This window comes from Triticum dicoccoides, chromosome 7B (assembly GCF_002162155.2).
Source record: "Triticum dicoccoides isolate Atlit2015 ecotype Zavitan chromosome 7B, WEW_v2.0, whole genome shotgun sequence".
Lineage (NCBI taxonomy): Eukaryota > Viridiplantae > Streptophyta > Magnoliopsida > Poales > Poaceae > Triticum > Triticum dicoccoides.
In genome coordinates, this window is record NC_041393.1 from 238,351,270 (window position 1) to 238,358,509 (window position 7,240).

Below are 7,240 nucleotides of genomic sequence, written 5' to 3' on the forward strand. Positions count from 1 at the left end.
CTTTTCATTCTCTTTCCATTTTCTGCCATGGTCGGATTTTGAGTCTTACTCAACTTTACACCTTTGCATCACAGGCAAGAACTCTTTCTTTGACTATTCCATTTTGAACTACTTCAAAATCTTGTCAAGGTATGTACTCATTGAAAAATCTTATCAAGCATCTTGATCTATCTCTATAGATCTTGATGCTGAATGTGTAAGCAGCTTCACCGAGGTCTTTCTTTGAAAAACTCCTTTCAAACACTTCTTTATGCTTTCCAGAAAATTCTACATAATTTCCCATCAACAATATGTCATTCACATATACTTATCAGAAAGGCTGTAGTGCTCCCACTCACTTTCTTGTAAATACAGGCCTTTCCAAAAGTCTGTATAAAACCATTTGCTTTGATCAACTCATCAAAGCGTATATTCCAACTCCAAGATGCTTGCACCAGTCCATTGATGGATCGCTGGAGCTTGCACATTTTGTTAGCACCTTTCGGATCGACAAAACCTTCTGGTTGCATCATATACAACTCTTCTTCCAGAAATCCATTCAGGAACACAGTTTTGATATCCATTTGCCAGATTTCATAAAATGTGGCAATTGTTAACATGATTCGGACAGACTTAAGCATCATTACGAGTGAGAAAATCTCATCATATTCAACACCTTGAACTTGTCAAAAACCTTTCGCAACAAGTCGAGCTTTGTAGATAGTAACACTACTATCAACGTCTGTCTTCCTCTTGAAGATCCATTTATTTAACATGGCTTGCTGATCATCGAGCAAGTCAATCAAAGTCCATACTTTGTTCTCATACATGGATCATATCTCAGATTTTATGGCCTCAAGCCATTTCGCGGAATCTGGGCTCATCATCGCTTCCTCATAGTTCGTAGGTTCATCATGGTCTAGTAACATGACTTCCAGAACGGGATTACCATACCACTCTAGTGCGGATCTTATTCTGTTTGACCTACGAGGTTCAGTAACAACTTGACCTGAAGTTCCATGATCATCATCATTAACTTCCTCACTAATTGGTGTAGATGTCACAGGAACCGATTTCTGTGATAAACTACTTTCCAATAAGGGAGCAGGTTGTGACGCCCCCCATTCAATCATACATTAATCATGCACACAAACGTGTACGATCAAGATCAGGGACTCACGGGAAGATATCACAACACAACTCTAAAAACATAAATAAGTCATACCAGCATCATAATACAAGCCAGGGGCCTCGAGGGCTCGAATACAAGTGCTCGATCATAGACGAGTCAGCGGAAGCAACAATATCTGAGTACAGACATAAGTTAAACAAGTTCCCATAAGATGGCTAGCACAAACTGGGATACAGATCGAAAGAGGCGCAGGCCTCCTGCCTGGGATCCTCCTAAACTACTCCTGGTCGTCGTCAGCGGCCTGCACGTAGTAGTAGGCACCTCCAGTGTAGTAGGAATCATCGTCGACGGTGGCGTCTGGCTCCAGGGCTCCAGCATCTGGTTGCGACAACCAGGTAGAAGGGAAAGGGGGAAAAGAGGGAGAAAAGCAATCGTGAGTACTCATCCAAAGTACTCGCAAGCAAGGAGCTACACTACATATGCATGGGTATATGTGTAAAGGGCCATATCGGTGGACTGAACTGCAGAATGCCAGAATAAGAGGGGGATAGCTAATCCTGTCGAAGACTACGCTTCTGGCAGCCTCCGTCTTGCAGCATGTAGAAGAGAGTAGACTGAAGTCCTCCAAGTAGCATCTCCAAGTAGCATAGCATAGCATAATCCTACCCGGCGATCCTTCCCTCGTCGCCCTGTGGAAAAGCGATCACCGGGATGTCTGTGGAACTTTGAAGGGTGTGTTTTATTAAGTATCCGGTTCTAGTTGTCATAAGGTCAAGGTACAACTCCAAGTCGTCCTGTTACCGAAGATCACGGCTATTCGAATAGATTAACTTCCCTGCAGGGGTGCACCACATAACCCAACACGCTCGATCCCATTTGTCCGGACACACTTTCCTAGGTCATGCCCGGCCTCAGAAGATCAACACGTCGCAGCCCCACCTAGGCACAACAGAGAGGTCAGCCCGCCGGTCTAAATCTTATGCGCGCAGGGGTGTGGGTCCATCGCCCATTGCACACCTGCATGTTGTGAGGGCGGCCGGAAGCAGACCTAGCAACCTCCATTACAAAGGAAGTTGCGTTAACGTAGTCCAATCCGGCGCGCGCCGCTCCGTCGCTGACATCAAGAAGGCTTCGGCTGATACCACGACGCCGGGATACCCATAACTACTCCCGCGTAGATGGTTAGTGCATATAGACCAAATGGCCAGACTCAGATCAAATACCAAGATCTCGTTAAGCGTGTTAAGTATCCGCGAACGCCGACCAGGGCCAGGCCCACCTGTCTCCTAGGTGGTCTCAACCTGCCCTGTCGCTCCGCCACAAAGTAACAGTCGGGGGCCGTCGGGAACCCAGGCCCACCTCTACCGGGATGGAGCCACCTGTCCTTTCAGCCCCCTCATCAGAATCACTTGCGGGTACTCATCGAGCTGACCCGACTTTAGTCACCATCTTTATAGTATGTATGTATAGTATATACCCGTGATCACCTCCCGAGTGATCACGGCCCAATAGTATAGCAAGGCAGACTGACAAGAATGTAGGGCCAATGATGATAAACTAGCATCCTATACTAAGCATTTAGGATTGCGGGTAAGGTATCAATGACTGTAGCAACAATGACAGGCTATGCATTAGAATAGGATTAACGGAAAGTAGTAACATGCTACACTACTCTAATGCAAGCAGTATAGAGAAGAATAGGCGATATTTGGTGATCAAGGGGGGGCTTGCCTGGTTGCTGTGGCAAGAGAGAGGGGTCGTCAACTCTGTAGTCGAACTGGGGCATCAGCATCGTCACGGGGTCTACCGAAGAGAAGAGGGGGGAGAAACAGTAAATACATAGCAAGCAAGTGCATAACAGGATAACAGGCAGAGCTAGACGTGTTCTAACGCGGTATGAGGTGATACCGGTGAAGGGGGGAAGCATCCGGGAAGTATTCCCGGGGTTCCGTGTTTTCGGGCAGAGGAGCCGGAGGGGGAAAGTTGCGAGTTCGATAGGTTAGGGGGGTGTGGTGGACGAACGGGTTGCGTATACGGAATCGTCTCGTCGTTTTGAGCAACTTTCATGTACAAAGTATTTTCATCCGAGTTATGGGTTATTTTATAAAGATTTTTAAAGATTTAATTAATTTTAGAATTAACATAATTAATTTAATTAGGAAATGCCATTATGACGCCAGCATGACATCAGGGTGATGTCAGCAGTCAACAGTCAGTTGACTTGGTCAAACTGGCGCGTGGGTCCATTCTGTCATTGACTGATATCTAATTAACAGTTACTTAGTTCAATTAGCAGGTTAAGTAAATTTAACTAGTCAACTATTCAGAATTTAATTAACTTAATTAATCTAGTTAATTAATATTTTTATTTATTTATTTATTTTTAATCCATTTTTTTATATCTTTTTTTTAACATTCCAGGGCTGGGCCCCACATGTCATAGGCACAGGGGCCTTTTGGGCGCCGCATAGCAGGCGCGGGTGTAGGACGCGGCCCGATCGGGCGCACGCCCAGGTGCGGGCGGACCCGGCAAGGCGCCGGAGCAGGGGACGGTGGCCATGGCGAGGCCATGGCCAGAGCGGGGCGCGCTGGCCACGGCGATGGAGAGGCTCCTGTGGCGAGGAGCGCTGGGCAAGGGGCAGCCGGGCGGGAAGGCCACGGTGCGGGCACTATGCACGGCTGGGTGGCCGCGGGCACCAGGCCGCGGGGAAGGCTATGGGGCGAGGGTCGGGCAGAGCTGCGGGAGCACGCGGGCGAGCGAGTCCCGTCGAGGACGACTCCGGCGCGGGGTCAGAGAGGGAGATGGGGGTGGCGCTCACAAGGGGTTGCAGGGACTGGGCAGCGGGGCGCGAGGAGGAAGACGGGGACGCCGGCGATGTAGGGGAGGCAGTCCGGCAAGGTGGTCTTCGGCGACGGCGTCGAGCGGAGAGGACGGCGGCGATGGCGTTCCGGCGATGTTGGCGAGTTGGAGTAGCTTCGGACGGCATCGGGCGACGAGGCGCGGCGTCGAGGTGATTCCAGGGACGGCGAGCGCGGCGTTGTCAAGGGCGCCGGCGACATCGAGGCGGCCCCCTCCCAATCCAGATCAGGCAGAGGGGGGAGAGGGAGAGGGGGGTCGGTGAGGAGGAGGTCGAGGACGGCCTTTCCGGCGGGGAGGCGGCGGTTCCTCAGGCGCGGGCGCGCCGGCGAGGTAGAAGCGGGGCGACGGCGGTCGACAGGGTCGGGACCCTCCCCGATCCAGATGGGATCGAGAGGAGAGGGGGAAGAGGGAGAGGCGAGCGAGTGGGGGAGTGGGGGTGTCGGTGGGATAGGGTTATACCGGGTGGGGGTTAGTAGGCGCGGGTGGGCCAGCCTGGTTGGCCCGATGGCCAACTGGGCCGAGGCCTAGTGGGGGGGGGGAAGGGGGGCGGGCTTTTGTTTTTTCTTTGTTTAGTTAGGTTCTGCTTTTCTTTTTATTTAATTGTTTTATTGTTTCCATCCACTATAAAATATCTAGGCATTTTATAAAAATGTGTTTATTGCACCATATTTACATATGAAAAATATGGCACCACCGAAACATTTTTGTTTTAACTTTTGAAAACTTTTATTGTTGACATTAATTTGAATTTGAATTTTGAAACGGTTTCGAATCATCGCGAGGTTAACAACAGTGACCGTGGTGATGTGGCCTCACTAACAGAAGTTTACTGTAGCTTAATTATCTGGGCATCACAATTCTCCTCCACTACAAGAAATCTCGTCCCGAGATTTAAGAGGTAGTGAAAGGGGGGAAGGTTTGGTAACGAATCTAGCGGGTCTACTCATTGTGGCTTGCTCTTCTCGAAGAGACCGGTCCAATACATTGATGTCTTCATTCCTTTGCTTCCGGTCATCATGATGAAGTCGACGTCCTTTCTTCGGGATCTTCATCGTACTTACGAATAGGTAACAGGGCATTCCGGAAGGACAAACCTCTGCAAGGTCGACTATCTGGTCGATAACATCGAGGACGGTGGCGGAAGTACTCTCGAATTTAAACTTAAGAAAATATCGAGAGCAAAGTAAGGAGGTACCATGAGAAGTTTCAAACGGATAGGCAAGCGTTTGATGCCTAATCAGAAGGTGAAAGGGGTTCAGAGCAACGAGAATAAGTATTGCGTCTGATACCAGAATTGATGATCTCATCGGTAGGTGGCTCATGAATTTCATCAAGTCCACGCGCGAGGAATAACTTTGGAAACATGAGGGTGTACAGGAGAGTCAGGTTTCGATCCTGGTGGAACTGTGGGTTATGGGCCCACCATGTGGGTTAAAAGTAGGAAGGGCGGTAATGTCTCGCATGATCATGTAAGCAAGACATGTCAGAGGATAGCCTGTCAGTTATGTCGACAACAACATCGATACCAAGGGCGAGGGACGAAGAGAACCATTTTCCTGCTCGTTGAACGAGGCGGACCAGTAGGCAAAGTTCTCGTCCATCGGTGGTTACCGGAGTGTCATCAACAAAAGTAACAGGGTCACACCAGACAGGAAGGTACACCGAGGTGTTTACCTAAGCAGGGGATTACCACTGCTCGATTAAGTAGTTTACAAGAAAGTTTGAACAAAACAACGGGAAGGAAAATGTGCTTAAACACGTATATCAGGGGTATATCCTTCCCAAGGACAAGCAGAGCATGATATCCATGACAGGATATTATGTAGAAAACTCCTTAGGTAGGGGAGAGAAATTTCATGACATTACCCATACAACGGTGTTTGGATAATTGAGCAAGAAACATCTAGCATTGGGTTCAAATGTTCTTTATTGAAAATCAGAGTATCACAGACATGCTTCGAGATAGCATTGACATGGTCTTCAAGCAAAGATTAGACTTTGGATACAAGAAGGATTCATCAGGAACAACTTGCAGAATAAGTCTTACAGTTTCCCCATGGAAGAATGGGTAAGCTTGCTGAAAGGGGAACTATAACAATAGGGCCTCCGGCCAGGTGTGCTAGGCACGACATCACCTTACCGGGTCACATAAAGACCATTGTTATAACTCTTGGAAATATGTTCCAACCATCATATCTGACCGAGATTCAGTTCTGATTGGGGTCAGGATACCTCAGACCCAGGATGCCTAAGAAGAAAGGTGCAACACAAATTGTTGAGATGACATTGTAAGATTCTCAGGAAATTTACTACGGAAGTGAGTTCCGAAACAAAAACTCAACATTAAACCAATGAAGGGATAAGGAGGTAGCTGATGAACTCAGCGACAATTCATCGAGACTTCCAAAAGATGGGTTTCCACAATTATGTGAACAAGGAGATAACATTAGTCAGATGAAATGATATAAGGGGATATGCTCGAGGAAAACATACCCAATTTAAACATGGGGTGATAGGTGCACCCGAAATATGGGCTGGGTTGCACGACCAACGTCGGAATGGTGATTCCATAATCAATAGTCTAAGAATGAACGGCCGACCATTAACTTCAAAGCAATATGGTTGCTAGAAGGGCGGAATCCAAACAGCACCGCTCACTTGTTGGTACCCTGGTTGGAATCAACACGAGGACCCAAGAAGAATGGTGATGGTGAGAAGTATCACCATACCAAGAATTCTTAAGAGGTGGTGAAATTCTCACAACATTGAGGATATAAGAGATGTTAATGTTCCAAGGTAAAGAAGAACAATTACTGGATAGCAAGGAACTCAAGGTATAACACCAAACACGAACAAGCTTGTGTTGGTGGGAAGGCAATAAAGGTCGATGATAACGCAGATCATCGAGGGCAAGGACGGTATTTCTCATCATGAACTCATTTGATATCCTGGAAGAGCTCATAAGATTGATGATGATCACGACACATTTGTCGAGAGATTTCATGAAGATGTAATCAATTAGCAACGACATCAAGTCAAAGGAATGATGAAGCGGAAGGTTATTGGAACCATGGGTAGGACACAAACTTGATATCAAGCTTGTTGTCCAAGGCGAATTGATATGACGAGGAAGATCGACGTAAGCTTAGCTCATCATCGAAAGTTGTGCTTCGGGATTACGGACCAGGTAGCACAGTTAAGGTTAAGCATGATAATGATATAGCCGAACAGGCTAGGATTGACGTGATCGGGTACAAACCCGTAAGTAA